The sequence below is a fragment of the Pteropus alecto genome, unplaced genomic scaffold (genome assembly GCF_000325575.1).
Source record: "Pteropus alecto unplaced genomic scaffold, ASM32557v1 scaffold72, whole genome shotgun sequence".
NCBI lineage: Eukaryota > Metazoa > Chordata > Mammalia > Chiroptera > Pteropodidae > Pteropus > Pteropus alecto.
The window spans coordinates 16,384,707-16,403,115 of NW_006436811.1; positions in this window are offsets into that span (position 1 = coordinate 16,384,707).

An 18,409-nucleotide genomic window follows, 5' to 3' on the forward strand; every position below is an offset into this window, starting at 1 on the left:
GATTTTCATTGAGCAAGGTGAAGAGACTGGAGAAATCAAATTATCCAAGGGGAAATTATGATCGGGTTACAGTCCATCCCTGGCAACACTCAGATCAGTTAACACTCTCTTATGGATACTGACTCTCTTCTAATAATAAGAGAATAAAAAGTGTACACATATATTCTATGATAGAATAAGTGAATATTCAATCTTTCAAAGAGATGGGCAATTGCAATACATTAAAAATTGTTGAAGTGTGATAGCAACCCAAATTACAACTAGCTGATGAAGGTAATCTTAAATCTGTAATCGATATTCATCATTTCTCTACTCAACGATAAATTTAGAGTTTCTATACACTTAGCATCCCAGATGGTATCGTTTGCTTGCCTGTGGGCACTGAGCCTTTAAAGCCATACTGTTCTCAGGCCATGGACACTATAATTCATTATTCATAATTAGAATGTAACATAAAAGCAACAAGACACACCCCATTGTATTTCTTTGGCTTCATATATACTCTTACCCTATTCATTATTTAGTAGCTATTCTAGTTTTTCATGAAAATTAGGGTCAATTTTTGTATCAGCACACTGGCATATCCACTGGCATGAGGAATCCAAAGTTGCTAGTTTAACATCACAGCTTCGCTTCTACATCAGTAAAGTCTTAACTTTTTCCCATGGACAGAAACACCCAGTGCTCCTCAAGGGACCAAGAAACATAATCTTAGTTTTCTAGGATGAGAAGCAAAATTTTTATAAGTAGGTCTCTGGGCATAATGGTGAGGAAAAAAAAAACTTTCTTTAACATCTTATTTCTAGACCTTGTATATTGTGGTACTTGAAACTCAACACCATATAGTGACTGATATTCAGGACATATGTTGTAATTTGTAGCATCTGAATTTTCAAAGTATATTCTCTTTAATGAGCTATTATATATGCCTAGGTTCAATAGGCCTTTTGCTTTTTATTAGTATGATAAAAAGAAAGATCAGTGAACCACATAACTCAGATCTCACTCTTGTTCATTCTTTATGGTAAAATAGATCTTTTGATCTGAATAAAGCTTTCTGTAAACTCTCAGATTGTGTTGCTTAAGAAGGCTTTCTGTGCTATTATTCTGTAAATTAGTGTCATGCTTAGAGCTCAGGAATAGTAATGTGATAAATTTAGTATTTATTAGTGGCATTGTTAAATAAGCTCGGATGAAATAGAGTGTATGTTAAGAAAATACATTGCCAACACCCATGCTATTATAGCCAATCTCTTCATTTGCGTATAGTCCAAACATTTGGGATATGGAGGAGAAAGGCTGGCTAACCTTATTAGGTCACTCATGCTGTCTACCTGATAGCATTCCCTATACAATGGTCTCTGGTGTACATTAATGTGAAATACACATACCACAAGATTTTCATCATTCTCATTGGTCCATTCACATCTCTTTCCGAGTCCCTTTCCACCAAAATTCCAGGATTGTACCATCCAAGTCCTATGCTATCCAGGTCAAGGCATTATTTCCCCTCTAGTGAGATATAAAAGCTAAAGCATTCATTAGGCCACCTCTCCATCAAATTTGGGTGGGATAATGAGTATATTGCTCACAGCTCTGCCCATCAAGATTTTTTTTTATATACTACACTTTTTCAAAGGCTTAACCTTATGGAATGGAATGCAACTGCAATACACTTTGGGCTACCATTATTATATTTGATGATCTATATGTGAATTAGGTCCAAGTCTCTTCCTCCCCGTAATCATAGGGAATATGCCATAAAGCAATAGATAAGAATTGAAGGACAGGACTTGGTACAAAAGAAATGTGACATGGAAGTCTGAGTCTCATTTTTCTACATCTGCTTAAGGCTAGTCTCCAATATGTCATTTTTATAATATAGTGGATTTCCACAATGCTTACCTAAAATTATGTCACTGTATTCAATTATACCCAGTGTGCCTCATGGAAAGCTATAGTTACATATTCAGTAGGTGTCCTATGATCAAACACATAGTCTCAACCATTGTCATCCTAGAAGCTGCTTCTAAAGAGGACATTTGTTTTCTCCTACGGTGAGCATGATCTTGTTGCAACACACTAGGAACTTGTGAAACTACTCTCCTAATGATCTATAACACAAAACCACACAACTTGCATATAAACAACACACATCTATTTCACCTTGGTTTTGATGGATCTATTGTCTAAAGCAAAAGAGCAAGCTCTACGGCCTGTTCTTACTGTAAAAAAACTTCTTGCTTTAAAGAATTTCTACTCACTTATTAAATAGGTCAGAATAATAGCTCCATGTGTGTCATATATTTTCCCCAAAATCCAAAGTGGTGCATCAAATATCTATTTCTCCATGATAGAAGTCAGTCTTTGCGGGATAGAAGGAGATTTACATGGTTGAGATTATTCAAATTCTGTACCCATAAAAACTTCACCAATTTTTAATCTTTTTAAATATCTGAGAGATTATCTTGACACTCGGGTAAGCATTTTTTTTACTAGAGAATTTGGTGTTTTTGCCACTTTCTACTCATCAGATCAAAAATTGCACAATATCATTAACACAGCATATCAGAATGATGAAGAACCCTACAGAATATGTTATGTCCCAGAGTAGAAGATCAAACAGCCCTGCAGCAGGACATTAAAGATGCAATACTGAATTTTGTCTTATAAAGATGAACTTTTTTTTTTTATCTTCTTTCGTGTTAAGGAAAAAAAAAATCAGCAAACTAAAAACTACACACAAAATGTCAGAAGCTGTATTGATCTGCTGTACCCGTTGATTAATGTTATGGTACTCTTCTGCTTTCCATACAAGTTCAGATAGTAAATTAAAAGGAGCAATGATAGATACAAGTCTCACTGAATCTTTAAAATGCTTGATTTTAATGTTTTCTCTGGAAATCTGTCAAGAATATGGTTTTGCTTTGGATATAGTGTCTTGGCCAGAGGATCTGTAGTTTCAGGGGCTTCCTTTTAGGGCTTCCTAACACAAAGGTACAATGTGGGAACCAATAGGAGGCTTTTTCCACATGCTAAGTATACATGTCTCATGTAGATATTTGAGAATTTTAAATAAACATAGAGCGTCCAAGGACACATTAGATATCCTATGTGATAAACTTATCCCAAAACCTTTTATCACCTGGTGTTTATATATTAGTGGATTCAAATTATTTTAGCATTTGGGTGCAGTGTCAACTCAGACATTATATCGGAAAATAATCAAAAAGTTCTAGTGACTCCTTTCTCTGGTGCACAGTTGCATTGGCAAATTACAAAAGCCCCATCTGAAGAAGAATCAAAGGCATATAGAGTAGCACAAACAGATTCTTCCTCAAGAGGATCTTTCCACACTTCAAGCAATGGGAAATAACCTGGGTTGGGTAGCCATTGAAGCAGTATTATTTATCACATTGCAGCTTTGATCAGTCTTCTGTTTACCAGTTTTTCTAAGTTTCCATCTCACTGCTCAGAATACAGTTTTCTATTAGATACCTTTGGAACAAAGCATGCTGATTGCCACTCCTGCCTTGATAGCCATTATGGAAATATTCACTTTCCTTTGACAATTATGTGCTGTTATCTGGACTTTGAGATTCCAGAATCCTGTCGCTCTCATTGTTTCATACGATATCTCTTAGTATTATTTAAAACTTATAGTAGAAAATTAGCATGTAACTTCTCAAAGATGCTATATTATACCACAATTTACAGTATATTCCTTGTTGTCTTAATGAAGAAAATAACTTCTAGACTCTTCTAGAAAACACAGATTAGTAATGATCACATGTTATGAGGTGAATTGTCTCTCCTGAAAATTCATATATTAAAGTCTTAGTGTTTAATATCTCAGAATGTGACTGTATTTAGATATAGGGTCTTTAAAAGAGAAATAAATGAGATGATTAGGGTGGGCTTTAATCCAATATGACTTGTTTCTTTATAAAAAGAAGAAGTTTGAATACAAACAGTTAAAGAAGGAAGATCATGTAAAAACATAGGTAGAGGATGGTTATGTGCAATCCAAGGAAAAAGGCCTTTGAAAAATCAGCCCTTCCAACACCTTAACCTAAGACTTCTACCCTCCAAAACTATGAGAAAATAAATTTCTGTTGTTTAAGCCACCTAGTCTGTGGTACTTCATTATTGCAACCCTAAAAACTAATATGGCAGCCATGTTTTAGTTAGAAATCTATTCTAAGAGGACCATTTATATTATATCTATATATGTATTTGAGCACCATTATCTCTCCACTCAGTTCCCGAGTCATATATCCACAGACCCATATGCAAACTCAGTATTTCCATTTAAAGGCTTAGATTTTCTTAAATTTAACATGTGAAAAACTGAGCTCCTTATATATTACAAAAATGACATTATTGTGGTCTCCTGTTCTAAACTGTTAATGAATCAACCCTTCTAATTGTTCCAGAAAAAATCTGTCTGTCAAACTTGACTTCACTTTGGTAGGAGTAAAGTGAAGAAGGGGGAGTAAAATGGAAGATCAAGTCACTGAAATAGGAAATAGCATGAAACCAAATTTGTTGTGTAGTTTATAGGTCACCGTAATAACTACAGCGTGAAATGAGATGGGAAGACAGTAGATAATTACAAGCACAGGAGTGATATAATCTGCCTTAAATTTAAGAGGATTATACTAGCTACTGCATTAAGAAATGAAAGGGAAACAACCCAGAAGAAGAGTTACACTAAGAGGATTATTACAAAGTTACAGGATAAAAATGATGATGTGTTGGTGCAGGGTGGTAGTATTGAAAGTGATGTTGTTTAGATATTTTTAGATATATACCAACTGCTTTTCTTAACTTCTACATTAATTATTGCATACTATCAACAATATATTGAGAGGAATGATATTTAAATAATTTTATTAATTTTTATTTCCCTAAGTTCTTTTGGAAATCATTATCAGTTTAACCACAATTAACACTAGAAGATAAATTATATGTACTTCGTATATTTATACTCTTGGAATAAAAAGCTAAATGCTATAAATAGCACAATCCAATTTCCTTAATATTAGTTTATGTGGGAATCTTACAGATCTAATGTCCAGATACATTTATTTTCACTGCTGAAATGTTATTTTTAATTATTTGGATTAACTTGTGAAATGTTATTTTTAATTATATTTTAATGCTTTTGAACTTTAATAATGTGAGTTTATTGATGCAAAATGGATGTCTATATATATGATGTCCAAAATGTCTATATACATAATAGTTATTTTTCAGTTTCTTCATAGGAAAATATTTTTAAAGTTATGGATGTCATTAATACACATTTTGTTCAAAGTTTCTGGTAATTAAATAATTGTTTCTATATAGGTGAGTTTACTGTATAATAGAAACATGTTTCAGATACTTGGATTATATTCTAATAGCAATTGAACAAATTTCTAATTCCTTTGAAAACATACTAAAATGTATATGTAGATGTACTTATTTTTTTGATCACATTTGGAATCTCCATGTTAATTCAATAGTAATTCAGTAGGTTTAGATTTTCATTTATTCTGCCTTTGTGTGTGTGTATGTGTGTGTGTTTGCATGTGTGTGTAAACATTTATATATAAATAAATATTGTAAAATCCTCAATTTGCTATTTGTTCCAGCCTGCTAGTCATATAATAGTCATTCTATCCAGATGAGAAATTATCATTTAAATAGTCCAGTAGAAAATCTTAAACAAATTTTCCAGATCTGCTAAAAAAAAAGCCTTTGATAATGGAGATGATTTAAATTAGTGCTTATTTAGAACACTTCCGGGAATATTTGCCTGTCAGCTCAGTCTTTAACATGAAGCTAATTAGAGCTATTTTGCCCATAAATGATGCCTGCTAAGTCCAGCAACAATACATACTGAATGATTATAGTGCTTCGAAAGCAAAAATAAAAATGCAGTTTTCATTAGGGGATATTTTTTTTTTCTGCTTTTGATTGCATAGATTAGGTTTTTTAAAGAATACTTCACCTCTTATTAAAGATCCTGGGTGGTATAAAATAACTGAATTGACTTCTAGAACTCAGATAATAATTGTGTATAGATGATATACACAATTATATAGATTATATATTTCTTAAATCATTTACCTTTGTATTTTATTGATAATTTATCATTGACATTTTAAGGAGAATGTAGCGATTACTTACTTTTTTTAACCACCTTGAATTTTTTTAACTCAGGTGAAATTCACATAATACACAATGAGTCATTTTAAAAAGGACGAATTAATGGTGTGTAGTACATTTGCAGTGTTATGCAATCGCCATGTCCCTCTAGTTTCAGAACCTTTTCATCAATCCAGAAGAACATCTAGAACCATTAAGTAATCTTCAAAGTGACTTTCTACATCCTAAGCTGAAGCTGCTATCTTTTGGATATTTTAATTAGTGTTGTTTGCAAGAAATGGAGAACTTCTGTTAGTCAAAATGGACCTCATTTTTTTTGGTCCAGAATACAAAACAGAGATATTCCTGGAGCTAAGGAAGAGCTTGGACTTTTGACAATTGCCAATCTGTGAATTTCTCATCTGTCTTGTGCTGCTTCTTTCTCTGTGCAGAAAAATTGTACCCCTTTTGTGTTCAGTTATATGCAGCAACATTTTCCTCTTGAATTACACATTCTTAAAGTTTTAGGAATTTTATACCATCAAGGTTTATTTGGATTAAGAAGGAATTTCAAATTGTATTAGTCCTATTTAGAAAACCTAGATTGAGATTCTGAGGCATATCTAAAAGAAGATAAATAGCCACATTTCTTATTTCTATGCCACCTCTGTGCCACTTCCTCTGCCACCTTTGACAATCGTAAATTTGGCTTCGAAATATTGCTTCACTTACCAATCCTGGAATATACAGCAAATTGAAGCTGCCAGTTTCTTCATTTAAAATAGGTTCCCACTTGCTATTTAGCTTTCTTTCTTCCCTTCGTTTTGACTTCAGTTTTCCATTCTTAAGCCTGCCCTTCAGGCTTCTACTTACTATATAGCTTCTTCACTTTTTATGTTATTTTACAGGATGAGAAATGGTATCTTATAATAATTGAAAGTTTTCAATTTTAGTTAAATCTAATTATGAATAAATTTTACTGTTAGTGCTTTTGTTTTATTCAATAAACCTTTCCCTATATGAGGTAATGGAGATATTTATTTGAATATAGTCACTTAAAACTATACATTACTAAATTCTTTATCTCCTAATTGAGAAGCAGTAAACATTAGGAGTCCTCACTGAAGAAACAGATTGATTTGTGATTCTTTTTCACTCAAGATAAGTAGACTGTATAAACTTTGTTGGATTCAGTTGAATAACCTGCAAAGCAGGTATAAAAACAAAATCAACTTATGAATTTATTGTGTATATTTAGTGGTTTAATCCATGTAAAATGCTTAGAACAATTAGTAGCACAACATGCCATTTTTATTACTAGAAAGATTCAACTTATTTTTCCTCATTGGAAGAAATGGTTGATTTATTTTAATGGCAATTATTTGCCTTGTGCACCTACTATACTTATTTAACTACTGACTACCATTAAATGTTTACATATATATTGCCTATACTTATATAGCAAGATGAACCTATCTCTACTAAGATGCAATCTTTCTTATAATATATGTAATTTGTAAATAGAGTTTTGTTTAATAATTCTGGTGCCAGGCCATAGTTAGTTTCCTTTTCCCTCCTTTCCTTATTATACATCCTTCTTAATATAAGAAAATCAAAATTCTCTTATGGATTATAAGATTAGATTTTATCATGAAGTTTCTTATAATACAGAATACAGCTATATATTTTAATACTTTATTTCAGTTATTGTTGAGCATGTGTAGTATAATATTAACTGTTGCCTCTTTTAATGTAATATTTTTGTAGACTTTGAAAAAAGTAGCATTCTTTATTGAACAATTATTTTTATTTTATTCAACAGTATTTTTACCAAATTTTATGATTTAAATAAAAAAGTTGAATGACTGAGAAAAATGAATTTTTATAGCTAATAGTGCATGTCAATTTTTCTATTAAAATAGTTTTTATAAGATGAAGCACTATTAAATGGATACATTAAATTTTATGTGCACCAATTTATTCATCAGGAGCAAGTCATGCACTATACTTTTTAATTATTTAAGATGGCAATGTTAATGGAGTCATTCTTTTATCAAGATCATTCTATAAATACTTATTGACTAACCTTTATGTATAAAGATCTACACTAGATAAAAGCTTACATATTAGAAAACACAAGCCTTTAATAGCTAGAAACCTACATGCATATTGAATAATATGGGGATGGAGTACAGGGTGGAAGAAATAGCAAAAGGCAAATTAATGTGAATGTGGCTATAATTTGCCTTTGGAAAACAAGATACTTTGTTAAACTTTTTATATTGCTCAGCTAAGTCTTAAGCATAGACCACTATGTAAACCAAGAAATACAGATGGGTAGATTGTGTGTATGTTTGTATGTGTGTTGTTACTGTTGTCACTGTTGTTCTTATGGTTTTCTTTTGATCATTTCATAACATTCTTGGTGCATGTGCAACAATTTTATCTATAAATTGTGTAATTTTACTGAGAGTGAATATAATTTAGAAAAGTTCCCTCTTTCTATGAGAGATACAGAGATAAAAAATTTGTTGATGAAAAAAAGCTGATTATGGTTGAACAAGGAATTCTATTTTACTACTGTCCTAGTGCTACTAACATGTGAATTGCAAATGGATGCAAATTTTACTCTCATTCAGTGTTTCTGTTTTAAATACTTACTTACATTTTTGAGTTATACATTTACCCTGGCTTGTTGTATTTTTTCTAAATTTTTTCTATCACAAATGATAGTTATTAAAACATATGATTCTTGCTAAGCCAATTAATTCACCAGTGAGTTAAGATTAATAGCAAATAAGAGTGATGACAGTGGGTACTATTTCAAAAATTATTTTATTTACCATTGTTATTTTTGGCGGTCATCTACATTTAGCGTAAACTATAGAGACTATTTTTAGTATATAGCCTATTTTCATTTTGTCAAGAAATGATCCCAGGCATGAGCAAGAAATTATTTCAAGGTCTGCCATTCCCTCGCTCCTTACCTCCGTTTCAAAACTGAGTGTTAACCACAGACTTATGCTTTGATTTTGGTTTTTTATATTAATTGTTGGTTTCATATTCTCAATCATGTTTGGAGCTGTTTGAATGTTTTGATTTATAAATCTGTTTCATAATATACAGTTTATGTTGTACTCCAAGGGTGGAAATGCATACATTGGTAATGGAAAATATAATATTAATTGTATAACATAATTACTTTTCTAATTATAGTCATTAAGTTATGATTATTATTATTTTGCTAAATATACAAGGTTGATAAATTAGGGACAATACTGTGAGTTTTAATTTTCATGTGTTTTGATTCTCCATCTATAAAAATGTGTCCCTTCATTTGATCATTTATTTCACTGTGTTTTTTCTCAACAGTATATTTACTAGCTTCTTCACACTGAAACAATAATTATGTTGATGACCAACAGTATGTGAATGTGAGATGTTCAGACAATTTTTACACTTTCATTTTTTAAAAAAGCACATAAGATTGCTTACTTTTGGTGTTACTGTACAAATGAAAATGAAAATAGCAAGCATATGTAGAAAACTTATTGTATTCCAGCCTCTTTTGAAAATACTTTTCAAATATTAGCTCAATAAATCCTCATAAAAATACAATATAATTTACCTCATGGTATTTATTTTAAATATTTTTAAAAATTGGGATAGAGATGTCAAGTGTGTTGTTGAAATTCACAAAAATCAATGGCAGAATTGGAAGTAGAACCTTGAAAATCTGGCAAAAGAATTTTGAGCTAGTAACACTAAGCAATTGAGATAGCCAGCCTCCAAGATGGTCCAAATAATGATCGCTTTACATAGTAATAGCATTTTGTAGACTTTTCCTATACTGCATCATGGCTGGCGGTCCTGTTTGATCAATGTAGTATGAGGCTAGGTTATTAAAGCATTGAGACTTCCATTTTGGTTGCTTGAATCTCTTGCTCTGGAGATTGTTGGCTTCCATTCTGAGATGGCACTCAATTAGTCCCATAAAGAGGCCCACATAAAGATGAAATAAGGCTCCTAGTCAATTGCCAGCACTAACTTGCCAAGTAGGTAAAGTTACTCTTGTGCGACTTCTGTGGAAATTAAATCTTCAGATGCATATATGCCTTAAGTAGACTGCAGTCCAGCTGATATCTACAGTCTCATGGATAACTGTAGCCAGAACCTCTTAGTAAGCCAAAACTAAAATTTCCTACCCATAGAAACTATATCAGACAATAAATAATTCTTGGTGTTTTAAGCCAGCATGTTTTGAGGTGCTTTGTTATACAACAATAAATATATAATGTACTCACTTCTTCTGAACCTTTCTTTTCAAACTCATTATGTTTTTAATTACATAGTAGGTATGTTTCTGCTGATACAATGGTAAAAGGCTGGAGACAAGTCTTCAGAAAATTTAATTCTCTTCTAATGACACAACTCACCTCCAGTTAGGAATGCATGCACTTCTTTCAAATAATTAGAACTCTAGGAATTTCAGTTTGAAAACCTCAGTTTTAACCAATTTATCTAACCAGCTTTAGTTAAATTGTAAAATATAACAGGAGTAAAATATGTACTAGATGAACATTATTGCATTTACTTAATAGAAGTTACACAAAATGGTAAGAATGGCTATCTTTCTAAGACATGTCTTATTTCTAAGACATTTAAATTGTGAATGCAAATTAAAGCGTTGTATGGAAAGTCCAAAATTAATAAAACAAAAATTATCAGAGAATGGAATCATGTATATTGCTTTTAGCTTAGTGGTAAGAGAAAAAAAGTTGCTATACTCGGACCATTTCTGCTGTTACTTTTTTAAATGTTACATTTATTTAAAAATATTGCATAACCATAAGCTGAAAAATATAAGTAATGGATCAAAATTCTATTGAAGTAAAACACAAAAACAACATTTTTGGAAGTAATCAGATTGTTCTACATAAAGCATGCTTAATTAAGGAGTACTCTTAATTGGGACTTTCCCATCTTATCAAACTGAGCTTAATATAACTCAACTGTAAAGACAGGTGCTTAATTGGGATAGTAATTCTAGATAATTGGGGTGCCTGTGAGTGATCAAAGGTTGCTTATATGTATCTGATTTCAGGATACTATGTCTTTTTAAGTATCTCCTGCTGTGCCTCTTTATATGCTCTCTAAGAATGACCTCTCTACTGTTTAAAAAATAAGTTTTTTAGCATTAGCTGCTACAATTTTTGGTTCCTATCTGTTTTTAATTACATTGTCATTCCAAAATTTTCAAAATAATATTTTAAATAGAATCACTTTATTATTACTTAGACTTTCCAACTGAATATTAAAGCAAATGATTAGTAAAAACTCATGAAATTTAAAATCACAAATTAAATATTCTCTAACACACTAAACTATGAGATAATTATCATCTCTGAATATCTGAAACGTAATAATTCATTATGTGTAAATAAATCGCTTACCCTGAAAACCTTTTTTTATTTCTTTCTTAAAGAATCATTTTGAAATTGTCTAAATTTGAAAATATACAATTTATTATATTTAATTATTTGATTCTAATCAAATTATCACATCAATGCTAAATATAGAATTGCATTTTACTTAGACAAAGAATAGAACTCATAGGACAAAATAACTTTTTCATAATTGAACTTCTACTTAAAGAAGATGTATTTCTTTACATCTTAGATTCTTTAGAATATATTTTCAATTGATATCCATGCTTTTCCTTTTAAATCAAGAGATACTTTCCAACTAAACTTGAAAATTTTTAAGTCTCATAGGAAAGGCATACTGATTTATGGTAAATAGAAGTCCTGTACAATTAAAGCCCCTGGAATCTTTGTAGATAAATATTTATTATGCTATATTTAAATAAAAATTTTAATAAATTTCCAAAAGAAATTTTAGGTAGTACATTGTCTTAAGTAAGAACTATAATTAAAATAATAGCAACAACAACAACAACAATAACTTTAATAGCAGGCCATGGAACCCAACACAAATCCCTCTCAACTGCAGACCCCAGCATCAGCTCTCCCACCAATAGACCTGAAAATAAGCACCTCCAGAATCTCTACCTATGCTGGTGAAAGGCTTTTCCTACTGAAGTCAGTCTGTGAAGACTAGAAAAATTGACCACTTCTTCAAAAGCATAGACACCAGTGCAAGACTACAAGGATCATGAAGATTTAGGAAAATATAAAACCATCAAAGGAAAAAATAAAGTTCCAGTAAATGAGCCTAAAGAAATGTAGATCTGTGACCTGCCTGGAAAATAATTCAAACAATCATATTAAATGAGCTCAGTGAGGTACAAGAGAAAACATTTAGATATCTAAAAATAATTAGAAAAAAAAATACAGGTATAAAATAAGAACTTCCACAAAAAGAATCAAACGCATTTTGGAGCTGAAGAATGCGATGACTGAACTAAAATTTTAAATAGAAAGCTTCAACAGCAGACCTGAAGAAAACAAAATCACTATCTGTAAGAGATATATGCACTCTAGTGTTTACTGCAGCATCATACACAATAGCCAAGGCATGGAAGCAACCTAAGTGTCCATTGATGGATAAATGGATAAATGGATAAGAGAGTACAGTATATAAATACAATGGAATATTACTAAATCTTAAACAATAAGTAAATTCTGCCATTTTCAATGACATAGATGAACCTGGAGGATACTACGCTAAGTAAAATAAGTCAGACTCAGAAGGACAAACTCTTCGTGGTACTATGTGTGTGTGTGTGTGTGTGTGTGTGTGTGTGTGTGTATACACTAAAATAGTCAAACTCATAGAAGCAAAAAGTGAAATTGTGATTGCTAGGGGCTAGAGGAAGAAAGAAATGGAGGAGGTATTAGTCAAGGGGTCCAAAGTTTTGGTTACAAGATGAATAAGTCATAAAGATTTACTGTCCAGCATAGTTCCTACAGTTAAAAATACTGCATTCTGTATTTAAAAATTTGTTACAAGAATAGATCTTATGTTATGTTCTTAAACACACACACAAAAGAGGGCTGAAGGAAACTTTTGGAAGTAATGGATATGTTTATGGTATAGATTGTAGTGGTTATTTCACAGATATAAACTCATCTCCAAGCTCATCGAGCTGTATACATTACATATGGACAGCTTTTTGTATGTCAATCATATCTCAAAAATAATTTAAAATTATATCTGTATGTAATATGGTCAAAGTCATATAAAAATAAAACATTCTAGTAGAGAGCAATCTCCTACTGAGCTAAACTTAATTTATAATTTAAATATTATTTCAATTTTAATATTTGGGACTTTTTCTTTTTCTTTTTAAGTTTAAAAAGTGAAGGTTTGATTCCAATGAAAATTAACCAGACAGCAATAAGGAATTCTGGCAAGAATGTGGAGCAAAAGCAACCCTCATTCATTGCTGATAGAAATGCAAAGTGGTACAAACCACTTTGGAATATAGTTGGGTAGTTTGTTAGAAAATTAATCATAGTTTTTTAATAAGATTCATTTACCAGACTCAATGATGTATACTCATTTGAGTTGAAACTTTGTAAACTATGTTGGCATAAAAATGTGCATGTGAATGTTCATAGAAACTTTTCTTCATGATTGTCAAAAAATGGAAACAACTAAGATGCCCTCTTATAAGTGAGTGGATAAGCAAACTGTTGACATTCTTACAATCAAATTTTATTCAGTAATAAAAAATCTATCAACTCATGAAAATACATGCAAATATTTTAAATACACTTTCTTGTCTTATTAATTAACAAGGACTTTCCAGTAAGATGTTGAAAAGGAGTGGTGAGAGGGTACATCTATCCTTGTCTTATACTTGAACTTAGTGGGAAAGCCTTGAGCTTTGCATTGCAAATATTTAGTTCTAGACTTATCATAAAAGAACTTACTAGTAAAATTATTGACTAAGTTTTTTTAAAGGTCTTTCCTGAATATATGAGAATTTCATTTTAATAAAAAACTAATTCAAATAAAATACTTTCTTTTGTTCAATTAAAAGGCATGCAAAATATCAGTAATCCATGATGAGTAAACATTAAACAAAAAATGGCTAACTGGAAGTTGGAATAATGAAAGATAATGAAATTTTGATGTTTATGATATATGGTATAAGAAAATTCTACATGAATGTTAAAATCAGATAATAAGAAATGAATGTTTTAAGCAGAATTTATACATAAAACTCTCAATCTCAAGTTTCACAAAGAATTTTAAGAAAATAATTTTAAAAGTCAATGCATAGACATATCCTAAAGGGACTTCAAACACACACATACATACAAACATGCAAAAAAAAAACAGAAAAAATTAACTGTAGTCAAAGAGAAAAGTCTGAGTACCTAAGAAAGAAAAAAAAAATTTGACTGATAACTGATATTTTAGTCGCAAGAAGTCAAACACTTCTTTGAAGTGAGAAAAATAAAGCATGTTATCAACCTATAACTTTATACTGAGGTAAATACAATTCGAATATTAATGAAGAACTTTATCAAATGAGAATTAATAAAATTATATTTTAGTATGTTATTAAAGTTATTATATTGGTCATATGCAACTTTGCAGAATTATAAAACTACTATTTTTGAGGAGCTGGAGCTTTGAGCCTGATTTTAAATCACATAAAGAAAAAATTTGAAGGTTTTCTTCAGAAATTGAAATATCATATAAATATTCCTGCCAGACTAGGGTGTCACTTTAAGTTGAGACAATAAAGAAAGTTGTGGATGAGAATGAAGAACAATGATGCTTTAGGCTAATAAAAGTAGAGCTCATGATGGAGCAGTAGAATACTTATTTTATATGTAAATACATAATCCTCATGCTTTAGAAATTTGATTTTGACTTGACAATAGAATAACCAACATGCACTGAGAAAAATGTAGAAAATTATGTTTCTTCTAATTTTGTTTGAAAATAAATTATCTATATAATGTGAATAAACATTGACCTTATTATAAAGACAACAACTTATATATAAAGGTAGTGAGATTCAATATTAAGACTGGTTATTTCATATCTAAAATTGTCTGCTAAAGCCTTACCGGATTTATTTGTGCTACCTATTGATAGATGTATCATCCCTATAAGAGTAAATTGCTTAGAGTCTAGCCCAAATATTAAACAATTTATATATATTAGTTTTGACTGTCATTGTACTAGGAATATAAAACTTCTTCAGCTAAATTTGATAATTATTCGAAAGGAAGAAGGAAGAACAGAAGGAAGGAAAGCAGTAAGGAAATAAAGATGAGAAACAAGTAGAAAAGTAAGAAGAATTGAAACATTGCTAGTGTTTGAAATGGTGAGATATTACAAATTGTTTGAAATGATTTGGCTTGTAAAGGATTCGAAGATTGGTACATTAAATTATTAAATAATAACTGAACAGTTATGTTAAATTTCAAAATATAATTTCAAGAATTTAACTTAATATATAGCTAAATCGAATAAAAGAAGAATTTAATAAAGATAACGAAGACTGGAAAGAAGGTAGGGAAAAGAAAAATGGTAGAAGGAAGAATAAAAAATGAAAGGATGGATGGATATATGCAACATTAAATCACATTACAATTTGTTTTAATATAGTGACATTTAATAAATGTTTGCATTTTTATTTAAAAGAAGTGTGTGTTTAGAACAAAGATATGTTCCATGAGGTCTTTTAATCACTGTTGGCCAGATGACTAACACAAATAACTGTTAGTACTTCTTTATATCATCCTCAAAAATACCAGAAAGAGAAACAAACATTCCTTCGAATGGATACTAGCAGTTTGGGTTTACTGTATAGAGACAAAAGAGGGGAAAGAGGAGAGAGGAAGGGGAGAAAAAGGAGAGAAACAGGAAGTGGCGGGGAAGAGGGGCGGGAGGAAAGGGGAAGGTGGGAGAGAGACATAGAGAGATTGGTTCCTAGGCAGCTGTACCTGTCACAGCTAGCGGAGCTCATGCACCACACATGTGAATGAAGAGGCCATCTTGCCTATCAGGCTGAATTATACCTTCAGGTGACTAGCTGCAACTGACATTTGATTGCAAGTTTGTGAGATCCCAAAAGAGAACTGTTCAACTGTGAATTGTCAACAATTTAACCCACTATGTTCTGTGGCAGTTTGTTACATGAAACTAGATACCAGAACAGTCTTCGAAGGGATGTCTAAGGTTAGGAAACTATAATAGTAAAATCCGTCAGCAAATATTTGTGATTTTTTTTTATTAATAATCAGTAACTAAGGACAAGGAAAACAGGACATAAGATATACTCTTTATACAAAAGGAAAACACTAAGAAAAATGTTTCAAACAGAAACTTAAACAATAGGTAATATACTAAAGTTTTTCAGGGAAAGTCATTAATTTTGTTACTCAGTGTGACAGGCAATTGAAAAGTACAAGAATCATAAAATATTTGAAGTATATAAAACAATTATAAGTTGAAAATAAAGGTAGGTAATTTTCAAATCATGCAATGAAAATACTCTTGTATTTTTCATGTTAAGTGAATTGCTCAAAAATTGTAAATGTCTTCTTAAATATTCAGGTGATATTCATGAAAAGTCATGACAAATAATGCATGACTTCTATGTTTCTAATACCCAGTTTAAAAAGAATTGGGAATCACAATATTTTACTTACAATTAAGGAATAATATGACTTCAAATCAAATATATGGATAGTAGAAATAAAACAAGTACATTTTTACATATTCTTGAGTCTTAAAATTAAATTCAAAATAATAAGCAATGACTGTTTTAAACCTTATTTGTTTTATACATTGTTTTAACAATGTTATAACATAATATTTTTGAAATCACAGTGGAAAGGTTAGTGGAATTGTCAACATTATAAAATATTTTATTAAGTAGACTTAGAATTATAAAAGTTTTTTTTTTTTTATTGATACCTTTCAAGTATTTTAAGTCTTTGAAATCTTGAAAATATATTTAGCTTTTCAACATGCATATTCATATCTCTTTTAATAATTACTAATTTGGGTATGACTCATTTTCATGCCTAAATCAACCTTATTGGATTGGATCATGTGACTTGCAACATGTCAAATTTTATTCTCACACTTTCCTCAAAAAAGAAGTAGCAGCTGCTAAGGATACATTAATAATTCCTTGGGTAGGAGTTTAACAATCATATATGCAAAATCTGTTTCAATATGTTTGTGCATATTGACTTGAAAAATTATTTGACACTTGAATTTTTCTACTGATACTAATTGAATTTCATGCATATAAAAATGGTTACATATAACAATGGCAGTTTTTATTTTTAAAAAGTACATTCTAACCAATAGAAAAAAGTCTTATATCTCATTTTACCTTTCAATAAATATCTTATTCTAAAACTTTGTATACTAATTGCATTTAATAGTAAAAGTATTAAATGTTATAAATCAGCGTATGAATTGCTGAATTAGAATAGCCTTGGTTGTTTTTTCTTTCCATCAAATTTCTATATTACTATGAAGGTAAATGTCTTCATTTGTATGATAGTTATTGTTAACATAAATTTTCTTAACATCTATTTAAGATGAAATTTACTCTTATTTAAACCTTGTAATAAAGTTATTATGTGTTACAGGTACTAGGATCCTTCTCACTAGTCCTTCCCTTATTTTTGCTCATAGTTTCCCAAGATAAAATGTACAGCTATTGAAATTTCCTTTTGTAAGTGATAATTCTGATTAGCTACACTATTTTGATGATACTGTTGAAGTCAGGGAACCTGCCGATCTAAACTAGACAGAAAAACAAAATCTTGACAAAGACACTTATATTATCTTTCTATTACAACATCTTTGAATTCTACAAAACTCATATTAACGTTAAAATACACATAGCAAGATGCAAGAAGAGGTAGAGTCAAATAATCCTTGTAATTTTGAGTTTAGGCAGATTATTTTGAATATTAAATATATCTACAAATCATTTGGCATCTCTAGGTTCAGGAATCTGAAATATAAATGTTATTTCTCATCAGTTCTAGTAATTAGTTTGAAAACTAATAAAAACTGAAATCAATACTCTTTATTTTTATTTTTTAAATGTCATTGTGTTCCTGGCATTGCAGTAAAAAAAAAAATGTAGCCATGTTGTTGGCTGATGTTTATGTTAACCATATACTTTGGATACTACTTAGATGACTAAAAACACTAAAATTAACACCTTCAAAAAAACAAGTACATGAGACTAGAACCAGCTAGTTTGTGAGGTAGCTAAGACCAAACACGATGGTTATACACTGATATTTTTTATAAA